Raw genomic sequence first — 24743 nt, 5'->3', positions numbered from 1 at the left:
GGCAATATTATTTGAAATGGAAGCTTATCACTGATAACCTTCTTTAAGCATGAAATGTGGAAAACTGGGTGTATTTGGGAAGATGCGGTCTACTCTAATTTGTATGCACCAATATTTTGCAATACATTGTAAGGACCGTAGTACTTGGGTGATAATTTATTATCCTTCTTAGCTTGCTTTAGAGAAATGTGTTTGTATGGCTGTAGCCATAAAAATACCCAATCACCTAAATCAAAACTTCTTTCAGTAAAATGTTGATATGCCTATTGTTTCATTTGATTCTGTGCCAAAGTGAGGTTATCCTTTAAGAGTCATAGAACTTTTTGTTGATGCTCGATGTGATCTTCCACTACTTTAACCTTAGAATTTTCTCTTAAATATGATGTGATGGATGGTGGATGATATCCATAAAGTGCCATAAATGGGGTCATTTTTTCTGCAGTATGGAAGGAAGTGTTATACCACCATTCAGCTAGAGGTAACCACTAGACCCATTATATTCGTTTATCAGATACAAAGAAACAAAGATATCCTTCCAAACATTTGTTCACTCTCTCAGTTTTCCCATCAGATTGAGGATGATAATATGAGCTATGAACTAATTGAGTATGAAGATAATAAAATAATTTTGTCCAAAAATTTCCAGTGAAAATGGGATCTCTATCACTTACTATAATCTTTGAATTTCCATGAATCTTTTGTATTGTTTCCATAAATTTAGTAGAAATTGTACTAGATTTAAAAGGATGAGCTAATGCACAAAAGTGTGCATACTTGGTAAGTATATCAACTACCACCATGATGACACTCTTTCCTTCAGACTTGGGTAAACTTGTGATAAAATCCTTTGAGACCTCTTCCTAACACTGACTTGGAATGGATAAAGGTTGTAATAGAAATGGGGTCTTAATTTTCTCAACTTTATTTTGTTGGCAAACCAAACATTCTGCCACAAACTTCTGAATATCCATTTTAAGGACATCCCAAAAAATTCATTCTTGACCCTCTCGTAAGTTTTTTAAAATCCTAAGTGTCCTCCTAAGGGAGAGGTGTGCAATTCCAAAAGAATTTTTTTTTGAGTTGGGAATTCCGACAAAGATATAAGTGATCTTTGTACCATAATGAATCATTTTTCCAGCTAAATGTATCAGATGTATTGGGATCTTGCTACAACTCTTGAATGAATGACCACACCTCTTCATTCTTCCATTCATCCCTTGCTTTAGTTATCCACTAAGGTTGGATAATAGAAATGGCACAAAGCAATGCTTCCACATCCTCATCCTTTCTTGAGAGTGCATATGCAACAAAATTTTTCTTCCCTTTTCTATAGATGATTTCAAAGTCATAACCCAACATCTTTGTCACCCATTTTTACTTCTCTTCTAAAGATAATCTTTGTCCCAAAAATTATTTAATACTATCATTATATGTTTTTACCTTGAAGTGTCTTCCCATTAGGTAAGGTCGTCATTTCTTTAGTGCATGTAGTATTGCCAACATTTTCTTTTCATAAATAGGTTTGTGTAAATACTTTCCTTTGATTGGACAACTTTCAAAAGTAATGGGTCTTCCTTATTGTACTAAAAAAGCACCAATTCCATTTCCTGAAGCATCACATTCCACAATAATTTTTTTTGTGAAGTATGGCATAGATAAGACCGATGCTTGGCACATTTTCTCTTTAAGATGTTCAAAGGCCTTAGTTGCTTATGAAGTCCAAGAAAATGCATTTTTCTTCAGTAATGATGTTAGAGGTGGTGCTATTCTCCCATAATTATTAACAAACTTGCTATAATACCCCGTCAACCTGAGAAATCCTCGAAGATGCTTTATGGTTGTGGGGATTTTCCATTCCTTAATGGATTTAAATTTGTTAGGCTCTACCTTAACACCCTCATGAGATACAATATGACCTAAATATTCCACCTCCTATACTCCAAAGAAAAATTTGGAGGTTTTTGCATATAATTGTTTCTCCTCCAATAGTTTGAGCACCCTGTCAACATGTTGAGCATGATCCTTCCAAGACTTGTTGTAGATTAGTATATCATTAAAAAATAGTAACACAAATTTTCTAAGGAAGGGTTTGAAAATTGAATTCATCAAAACTTGAAATGTGGAAGGTGAATTAGTAAGGCCAAAAGGCATGACCAAAAGTTCATAATGACCCTCATGAGTTCCAAATGTTGTTTTTGGAATGTCTTTGGTCTTCATTCTAATTTGATGATATGTTGAACGAAGATCCAACTTGGTGAAGTAAATTGTTCCATGTAATTCATCAATGATAGGAATGGGAAATCTATCTTTAACAGTGAGCTTGTTGAGCTCCCTATAATCTGGACACATACGCCATGATCCATCCTTCTTTTCCACCAATACTATTGGAGAAGAGAGAAATTTAACTAGGTTGAATTATACCATCCTCTAGCATTTCTGCAACCATAAGTTCAATTTCACTCTTTTGGGCATAAGGATATCTATAAGGCCTGATGTTTGGAGGAATAATTCCCAGAATCAAGTGAATTTCATAATCATGATCACGAATAGGTGGGAGGCCTTTGGGAGTCTCGAACACCTTGAAATGATTGTCCAAGGCTTTTTGGAGATTTGGAGAAATAGATGATTTTGATGTTTGAACCCCTAGTGAGAATATTTGTGCATTTACGCCCCGTTTTTCTTTCTTTAGAATATTTATCATTCCATTAGAGTTAATTATATTTCATGATTTCCCTGCAATACCCCTTAATTTAACTTTCTTTCCTTCCCAAAAGAAATTCAAGAAAAGTTCTTGAAAATTGAAAGTTTTTGTCTCCAAAGATTGTAATCATTGGACTCCTAGTACAACATCAACACCACCCATTGGAATGGAAAACATTGTACTATTCAATACATATATCCCCATGGTTAGCTTGATACTATGGCACTTTCCATAGAAATTTATAGTTCCTCCATTTGCAACCATCGCTTGACACTCTGGTGCTGGATATAGGAAGCAATTCAATTCCTTGGCTATCTTACAATGAATAAAATTGTGGTTACTACCCAAATCAATCAACGCTATTACTTTTTTCTTCTTGATATATCCTTCTATATTGAGAGTTTGAGGAGTGGTAATTCAAACCAATGCATTACAAGATATGGTCAAATTCATTTCTTCTTTCTCTAGGGTTGGTTCTGGTGTATATCCTCCTCTTTTAATGTTTCTTGTTCCTTTTCTTCATCTTCTTCACAATCTATGTAGAATAATTTATTCTCCGCACACTTATGACCTTTAGTGTATTTTCTATCATAACTGTAACAAATACCTTTTTCTCTTTTCTCCTCCAATTGTTGTGGTGTCAACCTTGTAGGTTGTGGAAGACTAACACTTCCATCTTTATAGCTGTGAGTGGTAGACTTCCTTATAGCCATAATTTTTCTTTCAACTTTTCTTGCCACCCTAAATTCGTTCTCCAATGAATCAGGTTCCCAAAGGTGAACCTTGTGGTTGATGTTGTCTTTCAAAGTCCCTATGAAGACAGTAATCCTATGCTCCTCTGGAATATCTATTACGCTAATATTCATTTTTTGGAAGTCTTGAATGTGGTCCACCATTGAAACCTTTTGTTTGAGAGTTAACAATTGTCTAAAGAAGGTGTTGCTCTTTGTATCTTCATAATGTGTTATCATTTACTCCGTAAAAATTGACCAAGTGACAAGTGGTTTATGAGAACAAAGCCATCTACATCATACAAATCGATTGGGTTGTAAATATAAAGATGTAATACGTACCTTTTGTGAGGGTTGCACATCTTGTAGACCAAAATATTGCTCCATTTGTAGTATCAATATTACAAGATCCTTGTCATCAAAATTCCTCATATCTATATTTGGAATGTGGTGGTTCTTAAACTCCACATTGGAGTCTCTAAAATCGTAATTCATATTCCTTTTGTATTCATCGTGATTTTCATGGATAACCTTGTCACCACCGAGAAGCATTTCTTGCAAAAAAATTGTCAAACCTTCCATGTCTACTTTTAAACCTTCCATGTCACCTTTTAGTTCATATTTGGTTTCTCTTTGTCGGAGCGAAATTTGTTTCACTTGGTCCCATAATTTTGATATATCATGCTGCAATTCTTCCTCTTCATGTGTCATAGTAGAGATTTTTGAGGGCTTAATGGGTGTAGAATTATTTTTCTTAGTAGGAATTTTAGGACCCAATACTGATATCTATGCTTCAATATGCCCTTGGAATCACTTCAAAAATATTTTTCAAACAAAAGGAATGTAAAAAACTACACACCTTTTTCTTTCTTTTAAGAGCTAGATCTTGAAACGGATGTAACTATGTAATTTCGGATCTCCAAGTTCTGAAATTTCTTCCTATGGTAGCTTTATGAGTCTTCCTTATAACCCCATAAGTCTGATCACAATTGGATTCTTCAAGAAAGGGTTATGCCAAATATCCCATGATGGCATGATTATGGACTGGTTCAATAGAGCGAAGTTGTACAGGATTCCACGTGTCACAGTTTCAACCTTCGGCCTTGACATTTATACACAAACAACTATAGTCACTACACTTGTAGCTACTTTTTATAAAATTCAAATATGATGCCTGAAATGAAAGTTATGACGATTTTCCCTAGGTCACTTGTTTGAGACAAAATTCTAGAGCCTGCAAAAACCATAACATGCTTGGATCATATCTCCGAAAATGTAGCGAAACAAGCTATGAAGTTTTTACACAAGTTCACCAAGGTTTTAGCTTCACGTGGTAAACATTTCAGCATCTAAAGCCTCATAGAAAAAAGTTATAGCGAAAATTCCAAGATGACTTGTTTGAAGAAGCGAAACCCTAGAATCCAAATCTTTGATACCAAATGTTATGCAACTATGTCACAAAAGGATATATCAGTGACTTAAAAATTATCCTCTTCTAGGGGGAAACCTATTTTACATTACATGAATGAAATATTATTGGATGATACAAATTACAAGACCTCCTTTGTAAGTATAGGAGTCTAAAGGGTCACAATATAATCAGAGCCTACATAACAATAATAATGTAAGGGCACAACAATAAAAATAGTAGGATTCTATGGGGCACAACAATAACAATATGGGGGCTACATGGGCACAACAATAAAAATAAAGGGGATACACTAGTATTATAGTGACCTAACAACGACAAGAGGATACAACAAGCACACTGATAATGGAACCCACACGTAGGGTGGGTGGAGGTATAGGACCACTAGGTAGCCAACAAGGACTCACACATAATAGGTTTGAAGTGTGATTAGGGTCTTGAAGAGGCAATAATACTAGATTCATTGGAGGAAGTCAACCCTCAAAGGGAGGGAGTGAGAGAGACCACACCAATTTGGGTTTGACAGTAAAAACCTTTTCAACTGATTTTTTTCGATTTTCAAAATGGCAGCAACTGGTTTGAGGTTAGAGGATAGGTTAGAGGGAACCTATAATTTCAATCCAAAGAAGGAGAGAATAGTGTTGTTCCCATGTAGAAAAACCTATGGGAGTTTGCAAAAACTCAGGTTACACCTCCTAAAAATGCTACATCGATGGCAACCCATAATTTGAAAAATGGAAGAGCTCAATGTATCATCATGAAAACAGTGAAGGATCATGTGATCCCTCACACGTCAGGAAAGAAGAGTTCCCATGAGATGTGAACTGCTCTGATGACTCTATATCAAAGTGACAACCATAACAAAAAAATGGTGTTGAGGGAAACGAAAAGGAACACCAAAATGATTGAATAAGATGGTGGCATCATATCTCACTTGGATTCAACGATTTCAATATGAGCTTGGAGCTATTGGGGTAGTCATGTTTGATGATGATCTTGTAAGGATGGCCTTGAGAAGTTTCACAAAACCATGGGCAACCTTTGTGACATGTGTTCTAGGATGGGATAAAGTATCTAATTAGAGTAGACTGTGGGATGACTTCAAACAGAAGCAAATCTAGGAGAAGTCATTGTTTGGAGGAAAGCATAAAAGTAGGGATGATGAGAATCTTGCTCTTGCTAGTCAAGCAATGAAGAAGAAATTTTTGAGTAACAGGAGTGAGGATTCAACCTCACAACCACATAAGGACTTCACTAAGGTCAATTATTTTTCTTCTCATAAGACAAGACACTATGCTTCACAATTTCTAGAGAGGAAGGAGGGTAGAAAGGGTACATAGTCAATTGTAGCTGCATCAATAGAAACTCAAGAAGAATTTTCTAGGAAATTTGAAATCGAGTTCACACTTGTTTCCTACCATTCCTCAAGTTCCTTACTAGTGTGTGTCTATGGATACTAGGCAGTGAAGCCACATGAAATATAACAGGGTTACGAGAATTTTTTGATAGATTGACTAAGTTCGATACAAAACTATATGTAGAGTTTGACAACCCAACCAAGTGGGATTTAAAACATGTGTAGTTCGGTGTTGATTCCAAACATGTAGTGAAAGGGGTTAGAACAATGATATTCCAACTTGATTTAGAAGGAATTTTGGAGGTGAAGGACATGCTATGGGTGCCAAAACGTAGATGGAGTTTATTCTCAGTCTCTATGATAAAGAAAAGGGTTTTTGTATAGAATTCCAAGATGGACATGCACTGATCAAAGCTAGGGGATTTAACTATGACCAGGTCCACATCATTGGAGTTAGAGAAAGAAACTTGTATATATTAAAGGGCCATCTTATTTGAGCAATGATAGGAATTAAATTGGTGACGAAGAACAAGGAGAAAGTAGCTCCAAAGGTTGAGTAGCTCAGGAGGAGTCAACCTTTCGGTTTAGGTGGGGAGTAATGAACAGATTCCTCCAAGTTTTTCAAGAATGTCTCTTGCCATGAGATGACCTTATAGGATGCTTAAGAGCAAGAGGATTCTAGGAACTAGTTCAATGGGAGCAAGACTTCAAGGATTTTTTCAGACCAAGTGGCAAGGAATTCTTCTAGTTCATAGGGAGAAACCATGGAAGTAGATGCAATTCTAGGATCAAATCTAGTTCTGTTGGAAATACTGAGAGGGGTGGTGAATCAATATTCCTTAGCAATTAGTACTTTTAAATCTTTTCAAAGCATTAGTTAATCTTCAATTATTATTAATGTTTATGCAGTAATAATAGTAAATAAAAGAACATAGTAGACACCGATTTTTAGGTGGAAAACCCCCTCTAGGTCAAAAACCATCGAACGCCTGTCTAATAAATTCTTTAATCTTCAGCCCCAACTGAAATGAAAGCAACAACTTCCTAGAATTCTAGAAAAGCATTCTTCTCCAACTCCCACTGGAAGGATGCCCCAATGCCTCGGTTTCTTCAGTAGTCAACTGAATGGATGCCCCAACATCCTAGACCAACCTACCACCCTGAAGTGTTCACAAGCTCCAACCTGTAGGCGACTTAATGCACCCGCCTAGCACCTCCCTCCCACCTTATAATGACTGAAAATGAGACAAGAAAGTGGATTCCCATACAAGGGACAACTATCCATGATACAATATGATTTACAATGATTTTGACGGAACACCCAATCACACTATGACTTGCAACCCAACCATGACATCATCCCAATAGAGACTCATATACCTCCCAATAATTCCTTTTTGACTCTAGGCAGATTGACTCTTTTACAATAATGACTCTTCCAATGATGACGCTTTTACAAATTTACAATGATGACTCTTGGCCTTGACACTTCTTCACAATATACGGATGGTTGGCATGTCTTCAAAGGATGTCCCACTAACTCTTGGTCTTGATACTTCTTCACAATATGCAGATGGTTGTCATGTCTTCAAAGGATGTCCTGTTGCAATGCCTCCTTTGATTTGATACTTCAGCTCTTGAATTTTTTCTTGAAGTTGTACTTGAATATTCTTCTACCTGCATGCAAAATTTTCTCGGCAAAACCAATCCCAAAACAAAACAAAATACCCTTCAACTTACCTCTACCTGCAAAACACATGTAAGTGCATAATAATGAATAAATATAAATTAAAATTACAATGTGTACCTAAAGTGTGCTTGTCACTTTTTTTTTTGACTTGTTGTAGAAGTAGAAAAAGACTCCCACTCTTGATATAGGCTTGGACTCTATGCAAGACTATATCCAAAACTGACCTAAAGATATATACAATAAAAATTGATGACAAACCCTAGACTTGTGATGGACCAAGTACTAAGTACAAAAACAAAGACCATTCCATCAACTATGAAAATACAAGTAACATGAACTCACAACATCATATAGATTTAGCAAACTTGGTGCAGCATCAAGAATATGTAGCATAAAATGTATAGTATCAAGAATAGGACATCCGAAAAACTAATTGTGACATATAGAGACATAGAGATATAACCGAGACACTGTATATACTTACGTTGTCCTGCAAAAACATATGTTAGAGATGATACCAAAAATTCAAATGTAAACACTAATCACACATACCTTGTTGTAGGATACTCACCCCTGACTATTGATGTGTGGTCCTTACTGTAGTGATCCTTGAATGCATGTTTTTTCTTTCCTTCAAGGAGCTTGATATTTAATCTGTTGTATCTATGTAATGACGGATCTCTAGGGTCTGAAATTTTGTACTGTGGTATGACTTTGAGTCCTCTTTCCAACCCCACATGTCAAATCAAGATTGGATTCTTCAAGAAAGAGTTATGCCCAATCTACCACGATGACCTGATTATAGACTGGTTCAATAGAGCAAACTTGTACGAAGTGCCACGTGTCACTGTTGCGACCTTAGGTCCTAAAAACAATACTCAACAAACTACAGACTGTCCTCTTTCTGTGACTATTTACAAAATTTTAATACAATTCTCAGAGATAAAGTTATGACAATTTTCCCAACATCCCCTGTTGGACATGGAATTCATGAGTCTGCAAAAACCCTAACCTCCTCATATCATATCTCCGAAAATATATGGAACCAAGGTATGAAATTCAATAATGAGGTTCATCGTGATTTAGGCTCAAGTGGGTTTCAATTTCAGCTTCTTATGCTTCACAAAAAATAAGTTATAGCGAAAATTCCACGATGGCCTGTTTGAAGCCACAAAATCCCTACTAGAGGAGGATATGAGGGTCATTATTTATATGAATGTCTTGAGTTGAGAGGGTCCTCAACAAGTGAACATTGGAGGGATTTTAGGAGCAATTTTTTTTATTAATGATTGAGTATTCAATGACCACAACCAATTATGAGTGTCATGCCACAACCCCATAGGGTTTTAGCCAACTAATTGGGGTTACTAATTTCAAACATGAATATCTCTCAAACTGTGAAGAATTACTTGGCATGCCATATATCAACGATAACATATCGATGAGTAAAATCCATATAGAATATCATTGACTCATAATAGAGTAATTTTTCAAGTCAAAATTCCCATGCAAGATCAGGGTAGCTCATGGTGCTGCTTGGGTTAACATAAATGACAACCACTGATCAACAAGTTCTAGGGGAAAAGTACCTCACTCGCTAAGAGGGAGTGTTGATGTTCGTAACTCTGGTAGGTGTTTTTCCATAGGCCTATGTGTTTTAGCATGTAATAATTTTTCCATATATCTCCTTAGGAAACTTGCTCAAGTGTGAGCAAGTTCCTAATGTAACTTAGCCTAAGTCTCACATAGGAAAGAACATAATGATTATGTTGGATGATTGACCTAAATTAAGCATAGGAAAAGTAAAGTAAATTACTTAAATGATTATTTTTTAATCTCATCCCTTGATCTGAAGTGAGGCAAAAATCTAATCTTGGATGTCAATCACTTTGGAGATTAAGGTTAGGGATTTAACTAATAAAATATAAACTTAAAAAAGAAAGACCACGGAGAGGAAAATACACAACATACAATTGTTGGAAATATTGAGAGGGGGGTGAATCAATATTTCTTATCAATTAGTAAAAATTGTAATGTTTAGAGCATTAACAACAAGTAAACATCAACACATCAAGAGAACAATGCACAATAATTTTTTAGTTGGAAACCCTTACAAGAGAAAAACCACCAAACACTTTTCTAATAATTTTATGAGTACAAAATATGCTTAAGCTCCAACTAAAAAAGGGGAATCCCAAAACCCCTAGTGCTATAGAAAAGAGTTCAATTTACCAGGTCAAACTGGAAGGATTCTCCAACACCCTAGTTTTATCAGCTACCGCTATAGGATGCTTCAACACCCTGAAAGCTCCAACTTTCCTTAGCAACACCCTGCCACCCTTAACTGCTTTTAGGATAGAACCTGAAGGATATTTCGATCTCCTACCTTGCACCAACCAACCACTCTAAAAATGATAATAAAATAAATAACTATGGGTTCTCGTACTAGGGACAATGACCCACTTACAGTGATATTCAATGAAACCCTTAATGCTAAACAACTAATAAAACCCTTACTGCAAGACTTGACTTCTTCAATTGATATAATGGAACTCTTTTTGTCAGACTCCTTTAACTACTGCAGAAGAATAATGACAATGAAACCAGACTACTTTAATAGTGAACAAATGTACCTATATTCTTCAGATCAGTTGATGCCCTGAAGATGCCTTCATGCAATGTTGATGTAGTGATGCTAAGTGAATGATGATTTTATGCTTATGCCTCTAGTAATACCATGACACAACAAACTCCCAAATGAAAATTATTTAGAACAACTATCAAGAGCAAAATTTATCAAACAAATCTGTTAATGTTGGTCAATTTCAAAACCTTAGACTCAGTCAAATTTTTTTGTTCTACAGTCTTCAAACTTCAGGAAGCTAATGCCAAGAAAGTGATGATGCTTTAATTAATTTTTTAGAATTTAAGCTTCAATATGAATCCTCACCAGATTAGACCTCCATATAATAGTTCTAGCAGTCAAAAGGCTAGGGATCAATGCACCATAATAAAAAGGAATAAAATAGATTTCTTAGATAAGGCTTCTCTCCACAGAACAATGTAACGTATCCTTTATATTTGCGTCAAAGAAATTCTCAGAAGTACCTTAGATATGCATTGATTTTATATGCCTTAACTAGGCCGAAACTAATCCATTGTCTTAGATACAAGCCTTGGATGATATCTCACATTTGTAGGCCAAGAAGGTGACTCAAATTTGTATTATGTAATCCAATAGTGCGCATCAACAAACTTTCCAATCAGATCTCGATGGTATCCAATTATGTCAACTAAAGCCCAATCCAAAATCATAATTTGCACATTTGCACAAGGCTGCATGGATGAGGTTGTTGAGCAACTGTTAAAAATACCTTATATATGCATCAACAAAAGATTAAATTTTCTTAGATCATGCCCAAAATATTTCCGTAATAGAGGGCCAAGAATTAGAAATAGATTGCAACCCTGTAATGCTCCAGATCCATGTTTTTCATCAGATGAATGGGCGCAGTATGGCCTTCAATGAGTTGCCTCGGAATTAACTTCAAGAATGGAAAAAAATCATGGCATTGACCCTTTGATTTGGCATAAAAACTTCATTAGAGCTACCTAAAAAACATATTCAAACCCCAACAAATCCCATCCCAAGGATATAAGCCACAAACCCAAAATTATTTCAAATATTCAACCTCTTCAATTTAATTTTCAAGATTTCTCTTGGTCATATGGGTATCAATAGCTTATTTTCATAAGATAAGCATCCCAGCACATGCCTTTGAGGGGAGGAAAAACCTCCTTTTATAGTGTCTAAAGAGTCTTTTAGGAGGGTTAGTTGAAATTCAAAAAGGAGGGAAAAAATTTCAAATTTAATTGAGGTCGACTTGAGTTGGAGGGATATTTAAATTTCAAATTTCAAATTTTTAGAACCTAAAGAGTCCTCATGAATTTGACTTGAAAATATTGATCCCCTCTACAAGGTATTTTTTCCAAGATAAAATTTGATTTAGTTCTTAATGAAAGGCCTTATGGCTTGAGCATTATTCTAGCCAAAGAAAAGCTTCCACATCATCAACTTTTGGGGATTGTGACCATAATATGGGGATTTATATTTGAAAAATCATATCTCTCAAACTGTGAGGACCCTCATGACATGTTGCATACCATGGAATTGACAAAATGAGGAGAATCCAATAAAGGTGACCTTGACCATAAAAAAATAAAATTTCCTTGTCATATTTTTCATCAAAGGTGGGGAATCTTTTGGTGTTGCTTGGGTTGACATCAATGACAACCAAATTTCAACATTATCCCCCTTTTTCATTGATTTCATGACATATACTCCCCCTGCGATCACTTCTCCCTTTGACTCCATGCCTTTGATCTCCCTGACATGTTTTCTCTCACCTTTTGACATCAATAGAAAAGGGTGGCTCCTCTTGACACGTTGCTTGCATATATTTTCCTATAGCATGCTTTTTCTCCCCCTATCTCCTTGGATTTATGGAAAACATATCAATGTGATCATGTTAGAATCCCAAGATTCTTTCAAATATACTCAAAAGTTTCACATGGTAGAGGTTTAGTGAAGATGTTATCTATTTTCTCTGTTATCCCAATGTATTCCACCTTATGTTCTTTTGCAACCCGTTTGTGAACAAAATGGTATTTGATAGGTATGTGTTTTGTTTTATAATGCATGATAGGATTCTTGGATATACTTATGGAATTGGTGTTGTCACATAACATCATAATGGGCTCATCGTACTTCACTTGGAGATCCTGCAATGTTTATTTCATCCAAAGGGCATGAGTACAACATGTTGTTTCTGCTATGTATTCTTCTTCTATTGTGGAAAAGGAGAATGAAGACTTCTTCTTGTTGAGCCATGATACAAGATAACCACCTAGATAGAAGGTTGTTCCATTGGTGCTTTTATGATCGTCAACAATGCCTGCCAAATTTGCATTCATATAAGTTGTGATGGTTAGATCATTTCCTTTTGGATACCATAGGCCAAAATATGATGTTCCCTTTAGGTATCGAAAAATTCTCTTCACTGAAACAACATGGGATTCTTCTGGTGTTGCTTGAAAATGCACTACCTTTCCAACTGCTTGCATCACATCTGGCCTTGAAGATGTCATGTATAGTAGACTTCTAATCATTGATCTATACATTCTTTGGTCTACATCATTGGATATATCATCCATGCTTAACTTGCAACTAGTCACTGTCGAAGTGCTAACTCATTTGTTGTCTTCCATTTGAACCTATTCAACATTTCTTTAATGTACTTAGTTTGACATATGAACATGCTAGCATCTTTCTGAGATATATGAAGACTCAAAAAGAAATCCAACTCACAAAGTAATTACATTTCAAAATCACTTTGCATATCTGATGCAAACTTCTTGCTTAGTTTTTCATCGTTGCTTCCAAAGATGATGTCATCCACATACAGTTCGATGATAGTCAAACTATATTTTTCAACTCTTACATATAGGTTGCTATCGATATTTCCTCTTTTGAACCCTTCTTTCTGCAAGTATATGTCTATACGGGCACACCAAGCTCTAGGAGCACATGTAAGACCGTATAAATCCCTTTTTAACCTAAAAACATAATTCTTCTTGTTGGTAAGCAAAAATCCTTCAAGTTGTTCTATGTAGACCTCTTATTCCAATTATTTGTTCAAGAAAGTTCAATTTTTGTCCATCTGATACACCTTTATCCTTATTGAACAAGCATAGGCCAAGAACATCCTGATGGCTTCCAATATTCTAGCGACAGGTGAATTTTTTTTTTTGAAATCTATTCCTTTGACCTACGCATACCCTTTATAGACCAATATTGCCTTGTTCCTGGTCACTTATCCATCGTCATTCAACTTTTTCCTTAAACCCCATTTTGTCACATTGACAGTTTTGTCCTTTGGTTGTGGAACCAATTCCCATTGTCATTCTTTTCAATATGATCTAGTTCTTGATTCATGGTTCGTTAGGTGAATTTTGAGGTCTAAAATGGGCCTCCTCAGGAAATTATAAAATAATAGTCGAAATAATAAAATAAGATTATATTACATCATCAAATTTTAGAGGGAAAAAAGAAAAAAGTATTTTTCAACTCGTATTTCCAACTTATCTCCCTATGTGTTTACTCAAATTTCGAGAATCAACACTCGTTGGATGCAAAATTTGATTCCTCATTCGAGTACCCATGTTCACGTTTTTTCATGTCTTTCTCATTTTTCGTGTAGCAAGGTCCATTGAAAATATGTAACATGGGTACTCCTTGGATGAGGAATTAAATTTTTCATCCAGTGAGTACTCCCACTCGAAACTTGAGTAAAGCCTTAGGGAGATAAGTTGAAAATGCGAGTTGAAAAAGTAGTTTTATTATTTTGTTATTTTTTAATATTTTTACCTTTTTACTCCAAAAATGGCGAATCATCCCCCATGATTGACATCATCATCTTGAATCCTACTGATTCTTATAAATTTTGTTTTAGTTGTACATTTTTCTTAGGAGGCCCATCTTAGACCTAAAAAATCCCCTAATGGTTATCCAGTGCTCGTCATGACTAACTTCTGCAAATTTTCTAGGCTCAAATGTGGATAGGAGCGCAAGATGTTCTTATTCTGATATGTGTATTTGTTGATTTCTTCCAGTACCTATACTTGCATTTATGTACCCAATGATTTGACCCAAAGGATGATTCTTTTGACACCATCTTTTGGGATTCTTAGAAGGTGTTAGTTGATCATTTCATGTCTCATCTTGGTTGATTGTTGTTTCCTCATCTTATTTTTCTTCCTCTTGGGCTTCCTCTTTAACCTTTTCTCATTCTACTTCTTTTTTCTCTGGTTCGCTCGAGGATGAACTTCCTCGTTTAGCCTTTGGTCCACGAACTTCATTAATTGTTACATTGATGATTTCAACTTTCTGGTTCAGTATCAGATTATAACATATGTATTCTTTACTTTTGCATGAGTACCCAACAAATATTCCTTTGTCACTTGAGAATTTAATTTTCCAATCTTTTAGTCCTCCCTTTTAATGTAGCATTTGCTTCCAAATACTAAAGTGCTTGACATTTTCTATTCTCCCCTTCCATATTTCATATGCAGTCTTATCACAATTTCTTCTAAGAAACCCTTTGTTCAAAATGTACATTGTTGTATCTACTTCCTCGACCCAAAATTCATTGCTTAGTTCTAGCCATTTATTCTACTATTCTATTCTTCCTTTCGACGACCCCATTTTGTTGTCGTGTCTTGGATACTAGTCTCTTTATTCCATGTTCCTCACAGAAGTGATAAAATTATTTAGGTGTGAATTCCCCTCCATTAGATCTCAAACATTTTATCTTCAAATTAGTTTCATTCTCAACTATTTCCTTATAGATTTTGTAACATTCAAAGGCTTCAGACTTTTTCTTTAGAAAGCTGACTATTGTCATCCTGGTATAATCGTCAATCATCAACATGAAATAATATTCAACATTCATTCCTTTGGTATTCATTGGTCCACATAGATAAGTTTGCACCAACTCTAATGGCTTTTATGAGGAGTGTTCCTTAGTATTGAATTCAACTCTTGTCTATGTTCCATGCTTGCAATGCTTGCAAGAGGTGCTGGTTGGTTTTGAAATCTGCGACATTTCTCTTGCAACTTCCTTTTTACTAATTTTGAAAAGGTTTTCAAAGTTTATGTGTCCCATCCTTTTGTTCCAGAGCCAACTTTCATCCTCTTTTTCCAAGAAATAACATTTACTTTTAATCTCATCCGACGTGTATATATCATTTGGAGTCCTAGTTGTTGTTGCCACCATCTTGTCAGATTTCTCTTTCCTTATTTCACATTTCTTTGAATCAAATAACAACGTGTGTCCTTGATCACACATTTGACTTACACTTAGTAGTTTGTGATTCATGTTTTCTATGAGTAGCACATCTTTTTTTGTAGCCTCCTTGCCTCCAAGCTTAACTATTCATTTTCCTGTAATGTTTGCAAAATCATCATTCCAAATGAGGCTATTCCATGGTTTCCTTATTCTAGAGATATAAAATTTATTTTATCCCTAGTCATATGTGTTGAGCAACCATTGTTAACATACCATACATTCTTCTTGCTTTGAGCTTTTAGAGCAGGTGCACAATTTTCATTTTTCTTCTTCTAGGGTTTCGAAGGAGCATTTTGATTTTGTTGTGACTCCCTTAGAGGAGTGGTTAACCAACAACCTTTAGCAAAATGTCAAAAATTGTTGCATTTATAACATTCCACTTCATTACTCAAGTATCCAAACCTGTTATAATTTTTCTTGTAATCTTCTCTAGAATTTCTCGGATAATCATTCATGGAGTAATTTCCAAAGTTGCTTATGTTTCTATCATAGGCCTTGGAATTTACAACTTTATGTCCACATTTTTTGCAAGAATAGAAAACACCAAGAAATATGGTTTGACACATGATATGAGGAGATGTTTCTCTCCAATAACCTTCTTCTTAAGATTTCTTCAATGCGCATCGTCGATTCTATGTCTCTTGAACCTTCTGTTCTACTGGAAATATTTATTCATTCTTGACGAATCCTTTAATAATTTCCGCATATGTTTTTTGTTTGTCTGTCGTTGAGGAAGTTGAGCCTTTCATGAATGTTTTGTTGTATCATAATCCTATCTTATCACTGCATTGTGTTTAAATTAATGATGATTTCATCCAATGCTTTAGAACCATTTGCAAAGTTCTACTAGATATTTATTTTATGTGCTTCCTTCCATAGAGAGACTATCTTTGCTTCTAAATCTTCCCTTGCCTTGTTTCTTTCTTCTAGTTCTCTTTTGAGTGATTCTTCAATTTTTTTGGCTTCTTCCAACTGTACCTTAAGATTTATGATGATATTTTATGATTTTTTAGTCTTCTTGTTGAGACTTTTGGTGTGTTGTTTCAATTCTTTTAGCTTGAATTCCCGTGTTTTTGACATTTCCTCTTTCAACCTTGAGATCCTTTAAAATGCTAATAATCTCCTTTTCAAAATCAACTTCATCTTCCTCTTCTTCATCATATTCTTCCTTTTCAGGGGTTTCCTACCTGTTTTCCATTTCCATGAATAAAATCTTCTGTCATTTTATTCATCACTATCGCTCCCATCTTCAGAATAGGAGATGTCTTCTTTTGAATAGAGGTTTTCTTAAAGCCTTTCTTTTGACTTTGCTTGTTGAATATTTTTTTTTTTTTTTTTTTCCTTTCCTATGAGATTCTTCTTCATCATTAGAGTTCCTTGCATAAGACATTTGGTAGAAAAATGACCAATCGCACTGTAATCGAAACATATTAGGGAATCTTACCTTTGTATTTTCCTAATCCTCATTTTAACTCTCTCACAAAGTTCGATGCCTCTTCATCTCAGATTTCACTATCACAAAAACTGGAGCTTGGATTTCTTTGTTGTTTGCTTTTTCCAGTCTTCTTGGATGTTGTAAAGGTTGCTTCTCTATTGGATGGACTCTCTTGTTCTGTTCTCATTTCATAAGATGTAATTATTACATGCAACTCATCCATGCTAACCTTTTCTAAATCCTCTCTTTCTTCTAGTACTGAGACTTTAACAACGAATCTCATTGGAAGTGATCTCATTATTTTTCAGAAAGCTTCTTTGTTCTCCATTGATTCTCCTAGTCCTTGTATGGCATTTACTACTTCATCAACACAGAGAAAGTAAGTTGCAATATTTTGATCTTCATTCATTTTCAGCTGCTCAAATTTTCCTTGGTAGGTCTGGAGCTTGGCCTCCTTGACCTTCTTGTCCCCTTCGATTAGAGAAATTTTGAGGTCTAAAATGGGCCTCCGAAGGAATATTATAAAATAACATTGGAAATAATAAAACAAAATGGGCTTCCGAAGGAATATTATAAAATAACATTGGAAATAATAAAACAAGATTAGATTGCATCATCAAGTTTTGGAGGGAGAAAAGTAAAAAACTACTTTTTCAACTCATATTTTCAATTTATGTCCCTACGATTTTACTCAAATTTCGAGAAAAACCACTCTTTGGATGCATAATTTAATTTTGCATCTAAGGAGTACCCATGTTGCATACTTTTGATGGACCCTATTACACGAAAAATTTGAAATACATGACAAAACGTGACGTCATTGCAGTCACGTTTTTTCATTTATTTCACATTTTTCGTGTAGCAAGGTCCATCGAAAGTATGAAACATGGGTACTCGTTAGATGAAAAAATAAATTCTGCATACAATGAGTGGTATCGCTCAAAATTTGAGTAAAATCGTAGGGAGAAAAGTTGAATTTTTTTTATTTTATTATTATTTTACTCGAAAAATGGTGAATCATACCGCATGGCTAACATCATCATATTGAATCCTTTTGGTTCTTATAAAGTTGATTTTTGTTGTACATTTTTGTTTTGAGGCCCACTTTTGACCTCAAAATTTATCTGATTGATATATATATTTGGATCTTGTCCCAAATTTATTTTGTTGATTTGCAATTCATCAATTTAACATATACTAGTTGTGTTAAACCACTTAGGATAACATTTCTAGCTTTAACATTACATTCATAAAGTTTCGAGTTATCAACATTTGAAGGAGTCAAAGGTTATTTATATTCATTTAACACATCATTACAACTATCAAATCCTTGTACTTGAATGAATGCCTTAATCCTTCCAAAAAATATGATGTTGATCTCCTGCCGAACGAAAGCGAAGAGACACAACTCTGGTTCTAGGGTTTAACGCATCAAGTGACTGAGGGTACCAAGCATCCATGGAGGCACAGGGAGGAGGGAGCTCCACTCCCTCCTATAGTAATATAGTAGCAAACAGAGGAAGAGGAGGGAAAAAGAACAAACCTCCACAGCCCTTGGTGGGAAAGACAAAAAACGTAGAAACTCAGAAGACGGAAGGCAACAAAACCAATGCAGATCAAGGGGCCCAAGAAGAAGACTGTCAGGAGGAGAAAGAGGAAGACATAGGTCAAGTATCAGAGAATAGAGATAAGATGGGGCCCTGCAAACCTAAGACCACTACTAAACCTTGGGTTATTTTGAACGATCCAACTCTGCAAGCGCATAGGGATCACATGGCTAACTGTTCCATCATATGAAAATTTATGGGCATCTGGCCATCGGAGAAAGCGTTGTACACTTGGATAAAATACAATTGGAAACCAAAGGGGGAGTTCAATATACATCTTGGATCCGAAGGTTTTTTCACTATGGTGTTTACGAACATGGAAGACAGAGACAAAATTTTTGAAGGAGGGCCATACTTCTTTGCAGCTGCTGGTCTCTATATGCGGCCATGGACAATGAACTTTGTGCCAAAACGAGAAACCTTCACTTTGGTACCGGTATGGATTCGACTATACTCCTTACCTTTATATTACTGGATGCCAGAGTCTTTAAAAGCTATAGGCAACAAATTAGGTCATTTCTTAAAAATTTTAGAGATAACTCTAAGGGGAAAATATACATCCTATGCTCGTATATGTGTGGAGATGGACCTATCAGGAGCCCTTCCAGATGAGTTCATTCTAGAAGTCTATGACGAGGAATGGGTTCAAACAGTTGACTATGAACATATCCCGTTTAGATGTCACAAATGTCATGAGCATGGGCATCTATCCAGAGATTGTCCTCTCAATAGAAGGGAGGAAAACCTAAATACCAACAAAGGAAAAGACCAGACAAGCTTCACTAAAGTAGGAGTAAAAGGAAAAGGAGGAGGAAGGAAGACAAAAAAGAACACTAGTGTGAATAACAAAACAAAAAGTTACAACAGTTTTGAGATTTTATGAGAAAAAGAAGCCAATGGAGGGGACAAGGAGAATACAGAGAATCAAACAGCAAGAGGGAAAGAAAAAGAGACCAGCATGGAGTACACTCAGGAACAGAATGAACACACGATGGACCCTTTGAGCAACATGGAAATAGAAAAAGACCAGGAAATGACTCAAAGTGAAAGTGGTACAGAGGATCAAGATTTACAGGAGATCCTAGAAAGGGAAAACCTAGAGCTAGAAAAGTTTCTAGAACGGGGAGGAAACCTGGGAATAGACTCCATCCCTCAGAAGGATGTGGACAAGGTTCAACAGATATTCCTAAACAAGTCAAACCAAATAGCTGTAGGAGTTAAAAGAGGACATGATAACCAGGAAAACAAAGGGACTTCCTCAATAGGATTAATAACAGGAAAACTAACAAATAATCCAAGTAAGAGGAGGGGAAGAAAAAGACAAAAAGAACTATTACTAGAGTGTGGAAAACTCATGATTGACTCAGGAAGGATGAAATACCTATCCAGTTACTCCTTTAAAACCATACCTCAATGAAAATCACAACCTGGAACATTAGAGGACTCGGGAGCAGAAGGAAACAGAGGAATCTAGGTAAAATAATCAAAGAGGAAAAACCTGACATAGTATTCATATAGGAAACAAAATGCTCTGTGGAGATGATCCGCGAAAAACACAACAAATGGTTAAATAAATATGAATACCTAGAAGTCAAAGAAAACAGATCTGCTGGTGGCATTCTCACTCTTTGGGATCCACAGAAGTTTGGTGTGATTGATGCGGAGGCATCCAGACATCACCTTTCATTGATTTTCCAACTGGTGGGTGACAGACATTGTTACATGATCACTAATGTTTATGGTTCGTGGCAAATGGAGGACAAAATTCAACTCCTCACAACACTGGAAGATATGAAGAAGAGATACCCAGCTCTACCCTGGATTCTTGGAGGTGATTTTAACATAAAAAAATCACTCATGGAGAAGAAAGGAGGAACTAGAACACTTGGTAGAGACTCAGTTGCCTTCCAGAACTTCATCACCAATATGAAATTAGTTGATATGGAAACAAGCAATGGAATCTTCACTTGGAATAACAAAAGAGGGGGACCTTCCCAAGTAGCCTCAAAATTGGACAGATTTATAGTTTCAGAGGAACTTCTCCCCAGGGGAGACAACATTACTGCATAGATTCTACCTTTTGGAGGTTTAGATCATTGGCCTATCCAATTGGAAGCTTCCCTCTTTGGCAAACCAAGGAACACCCCCTTCAGGTTTGAGAACGCCTGGCTCACACATTTAGATTTCCTCACCAACATTGAAGAATGGTGGAAGGAAGAGCTTCACCTTCAAGGTACAAAAATGTTTCTTCTACACAGCAGGCTCAAACACATTAAAGGTAGATTGAAAGAGTGGAATAAAAAAGAATTTGGTAATAGCTTCAAAGCTAAGGAGGATGTGGGAAAGAAACTAAAGGAAATAAACTAGATTCTTATCACTGAAGGCTATACAAAAGAAAGGAAAGAGATGGCAGAGTCACTCCAACAGGAGTGGGACAACAGATGTCTTCAAGAGGAAATATTCTGGAGACAAAAATCCAGAGTACAATGGATTAAAGAAGGGGAAAGAAACACCAAATTCTTTCACAGATCCACCATAGCTCACAGAAACAACAACAGAATAGTGAAACTTACAGACCAACATGGAATAGAGAGAAACACTCATGAGGAGATGGAAAAGGTTCTACTCCAGCATTTTCAGAAAATTGCTGAGGAAACCTCAGAAGACAGATATCAGTCCATGGAAAGATTTACTCAGTACATCCCTAAATTGGTCACTAGAGAAGATAATTTCAACCTCAACAGACCAGTAATTGAGGAAGAAATAGAGGAAGCCGTGAAAGAGATGCAAAATGGGAAAGCACCAGGCCCGAATGGCTTTAATGTAGACTTTTTCAAAGCCCATTAGAGGATAGTAAAATAGGACATCCTTGAGGTAGTGGAAGACTCTCGAAGATTTAAGATAGTCTTAAAGGCACTCAACGAATCTTTCATAGCCTTAATCCCCAAACAGGAAAAGGCCACCTCTCCAGACAGATTTAGACCTATAGCATTATGCAATGTGATATACAAAATTATATCCAAAGTCATTGCCAACTAGCTCAAACCTCTCCTCCCAACACTGATGTCAGAGGAGCAAACGGGCTATGTGGAAGGCAAACAAATTCTAGATAATATAATTCAAGCTCATGAAATGGTTTATTCACTCATCACCAAAAAACAGGCAGGAATGATTATGCAGCTGGACATAGCAAAGGCCTATGAAAAGCTTAGTTGGGCGTACATAAGAGCAATATTAAAATCCTATGGCTTTTATCACAATTGGATTAAATGGGTTATGGCACTAGTTACCACTGCCAGCTATTCAATTCTTCTCAATGGCACTCCTTCAAGAACATTTAAGCCTTCTAGAGGTCTCAGGCAAGGAGATCCACTTTCTCCTTTCCTTTTCATTCTAATGATGGAAGGGTTAGGGAGAGCTATCAGAGCTACAGAGGAGGAAGGGATAATTCAGGGTCTGAGAGTCACTCAAGATGGGGACATGGTGACACATCAGCAATTTGTGGATGATACCATGCTTCAAGGCACACCCACTGTTAAGGAAGCCAAAGCATTCAAACATATTCTGAGTGAGTTTGCTAAGGCAACGGGCACAGAGGTTAGTCTTACTAAATCAAAGATTTTCTTTTTCAATACGGATATTTCAATTCAAAGAAATCTTTCAAGAATTTTGGGGTTTCAAAGGGAGTCACTACCTACAAAGTACCTTGGAGTTCCTCTCACTGACAAACCGCTTCATAAAGATATCTGGGAACTTGTTCCTAATAAGCTCAAAGATAGGATTAGCAAATGGACAAACAGAGCACTAAATCTAGCAAGGAGACTGGTTCTCACTAAGGCTATCCTCCAAAGTATCCCTATCTATATGCTATATGCCATCCCAGCACCAACCGATGTAGTTATTAACATAAGAAACATTTGGAGAGACTTTCTCTAGGGAAAAGGTGAAGAAATGGGCCCTTGGGGCGTGGGACAAAGTGTGAAAACCTAAGTCCCATGGTGGATTTGGTTTGCATGACCCAAGAATTCTTAATAGAGTTCTTGGAGCCAAAATCTGGTGGAGATGGGTAAAAGAAATACAAGCCCCCTCGGCAAAATTGTGGAAGCAAAAATATGCTAGTGAATGGCAGGAAAAGAATCTAATTAGAATGACAGGACAAGTAAAAGGTTATTAAATTTGGAATAGGGCATGGGAGAACAGGGACCTAGTCCAAAATCACAGTTTCTAGGAGATCAGAAATGGAAACCTGGCTTGGTTATGGGAGGATAATTGGCAGCAAGAGGACAATCTACGAAGTGAAGAATTAGTAGACATTCACACTGATACCATCAACAAAGGTTTAAGGTGGGTAAGTGACTACTCGGACCAATCAAGGAATACTGAGAAATGGAGAAATTGGAAACTTTCAAATTACAGAGAAATGGGCATGCTGCATACTCAAGCTATAGCCCTTAAAAGTATTTTAGACAAGAGAAAAATCTTAAACTCAAACTTAGATGATCAACTAAGATGGGGAAAGAACAAGGTAGGTCTCTTCAATCTCAAGGAAGCCAAAAGGATGGATGCAGGGTTTAATCTTTCAAACACAGATAAGACGTGGAAAGAAATATGGGAAAAACCCCATTGGATGAAAGTCAAACTGTTCAAGTGGCTGGTTCACCAGGGAAAGATTCTGACATGGGACAATCTTAAAAAAAGAGGCTTTGTCGGCCCTTCAAGATGTCACTTATGTAGAAAACAGGAAGAAACTATAAATCATCTCCTAAATAGATGCACTTTCACCACAACACTTTGGAATTGGGTTGGAGAAGTCTTTGAGCAGATAGACAAAGATGTTAATTACATCATCACTACTTTGAAGATGAGATCATAAACTCTGCCTGGATGCGGACCCTAGGATTCTTAATCTGGAATGTCAAGAAGGAGTGCAATAATAGGATTTTCAAGGAGAAAGCGAGCCCAGTGAGCAACATCCTCAAACTAGTCATTAAACAACTCAAAGAAACTGTGTATATCTTGGGAGGAGTAGCTACAGGTAAACCCAATGGACAAAGAGAGGTCAAAATATTGGAGAAGTTAGAGCTCAAGGGTATTCCCCCTTAGGGTTCTATGTAGATTATCAAGAAAATCTCAACAGAAAAGTCTTCTTGGCAACCCCCTTCTCATGGTTTTTTAAAATTTAACATAGATGGGGCTTCAAAAGGGAATCCGGGAGAAGCTGGTTATGGAGGGGTATTGAGGGATGAGGAAGGAAACATACAAGTCATCTTCCATAGTTATCTAGGCAACACAACTAACAACATGGCGGAGCTCATGGCAATGGAATTATGCCTGGAAATACTGCTTAAGTATGACATTCAAAATGTCATCATTGAGGCTGATTCAAAATTAGTCATTAACTCGATGAAGAGGATAAATGAAAGTGCTGCTCCGGACAAAATCTCAAAACATTGGAGGCTTCTACAAGTCTACCAAAGAATCCAAGTGCACCTAAGAATGCTGAGAACCCTCAGGTTGGTGCATGTTCGTAGGGAAGCCAACGAAGTCATAGACTAGCTTGCCAATGAGGGGGTATGAAATAAGCATATCGATTTATGTTGTTGGTGGGAGGAGATAACATATGACAGGTTGAAGGAGGGATGTGCATCCAGGGCCCTCAGCGACCGACAGCAGCATCAGGAAAATCAAGAGACAATTTTTGCTGACACAAAACCACAGTGACGGGGTCCAGTTTTTTGGGTTTCATGATGAAATGTTTTGACATAAGTGAGAGCCTTTTTAGGATGCAGGTCTATGTTGGCCTCATTAACTTAGGTAATGGCAAATCAGATGCCTCTGGGGGATGGAAGAATGGATGGATCTTTATCTCTCCTTGGCCCATGCACC

The sequence above is a fragment of the Pinus tabuliformis genome, chromosome J (genome assembly GCF_031772625.1).
Source record: "Pinus tabuliformis cultivar Carrire ecotype Pingquan chromosome J, CPIR1, whole genome shotgun sequence".
Lineage (NCBI taxonomy): Eukaryota > Viridiplantae > Streptophyta > Pinopsida > Pinales > Pinaceae > Pinus > Pinus tabuliformis.
The sequence above is the reverse complement of the archived record's forward strand: the minus strand, read 5'-3'. Positions refer to the sequence as shown.